Source organism: Trichechus manatus, unplaced genomic scaffold (assembly GCF_000243295.1).
Source record: "Trichechus manatus latirostris isolate Lorelei unplaced genomic scaffold, TriManLat1.0 scaffold00050, whole genome shotgun sequence".
In the NCBI taxonomy this organism is placed as follows: domain Eukaryota; kingdom Metazoa; phylum Chordata; class Mammalia; order Sirenia; family Trichechidae; genus Trichechus; species Trichechus manatus.
In genome coordinates, this window is record NW_004443986.1 from 16993316 (window position 1) to 16995255 (window position 1940).

Genomic DNA, 1940 nt, shown 5'->3' on the forward strand with positions numbered 1-1940 from the left:
CATGGTTTGAATCTCTCTCCAGGAACCACCGAGTCCCTTTTAAGGACTCACATGATTAGGTCTGGCCCACCAGGACAATCTCCCTATTTTAAGGTCAACTTATTTTGGACCTTAATTATATCTGAAAAAATCCTTCGCACATCACCAAGATTAGTATTTGAGTAACTGGGAGAACGTGTGTGTATACCAGTAAAAAGGGATCTTGGAGGCCGTCTTAGAATTCTGCCTAGTTGATAGTCTATAATTCTTCAGTGGCAAAAAGTGTATCTTTGCCTGGTACACAATAGATGTTCCACAAATGCTCACTGAACTGAATTGTTCTAAAGGAATATGGGAAATTCTGACATTAAGAAATTGTTTTTTTTAAAAAAAAAAAAGTCATGGAGTCGATTCCAACTCATAGCGACCCTATGTGTGTCAGAGTAGAAATGTGCTCCATAGGGTTTTCAATGGCTGATATTTCAGAAGTAGATCTCCTGGACTTTCTTCTAAGGCACCTTTGGTGGATTTGAACCTCCATCCTTCGGGTTAGCAGCTGAGTGGGTTAACTGCTTGAACCACCCAGGGCCTCCCAAGAAACTGTTACACAGGAGCATAAACTTCTAGGTATGAACAATTCTCAGCAGGAAAAAGATTCACTTAAGAAGCAATGCCCAAGATGCCTCTGGGCTAATCACTACTACCCTAACCTCTTTTTTACCAAAGATTAAGTGGAGTTTCTGTTTTGACTATGGGAATGCAGCTTTCATTAAGGGAAGTCAAAGGAAAAATAATTCCTATCCCAGAAATCTGAAAACAGACAAGTTTCCGGAATCACATCTATTCCATTGAGTAAAGAGTATGTGCAATCGGTTCTACGTGTCATAAGCTTCTGTTGGCTAACGTGCCAGCTCTGGGAGGGTGGGGTCACATATTACTCATATTTATATCCCTAGGGCTAGAACGGTGCCTGGTTCGGAGGACACGCTTTAAAAATAAAAGCTGATTGAATGTTTGTACAATGAATGTTATTTAACGTGTCTCTGCTGGTAGTCATTCAAGTCCTGCGAGCAAGGACTCTAACGCATTTTCTACAATCAAGTAATGCCTGTCCGTACCAGGCAACCAGAGAGCATTAAACAGGTGGAATCGTTAGGCCACGCACTTAGGTTTTACAACGTACTTTCTCCTCTTCCAAACTAGCAGTTGATCATTTTAAGCTATGCAACATGAACTGAAGATGAATATTAAAGCTAGTGTTATGAGGCTTATTTCTAAGAAACACTCAGCTTTATGTTAATGGAAAGAAATTATTCTTCCATCTTCCTTTCCAAATAGACACACCTACCGGTATCTAGTAAACGTATTGAGGGGAAACTGATATTTCTTTACATCAATCCAAGAACAGAGCTATGATTTCTGGAAAAAGAAAAGCTCAATTTCCCTTAGATTTCCTGAGCTCCTCCATTGCTAGCCTCAAACAAAGTAGAAGTGATCTGCAATTCTGTGGGCGCCCACTGCACTTAAATCACATTCGGGAAAAATGCTTACCCCTACCTTCTAGCTCTAGATAAATGCTCCTAGGGAACTAGGCGCTCTTCCCACTTCACCGCAACCTGGAGAAGCAAGCGGTGCGCCGCCAAAATCTGGCTGCCGCCGTGACGTCACCGGGCTCACAGCCGCGGCGCAGGGCCCGGGCTCCAGCGATTGGGTGGGGGCTATGACGTCACGGTCCAGGGCGGCTCTGCGCTCGCGAGGGCCCTGGGAACGTTCCGGCGCACAGAAAGCAAAGTGGGAGGGGGAGCTGGGAGAGAAGTGAGAAGCTCGAGGAGGTGCTGGCAGCCTCCTCTCGCCGCGCCCCGCGCCCGCCGCCAGCTGGTGCCTGTCCCGGCCGCGCCAACCTCCCGGGCGGCCCAAGGGGGCGGGCGGGGAGGCGGGGCGGAGGAGGAGCCGCGGCCAAG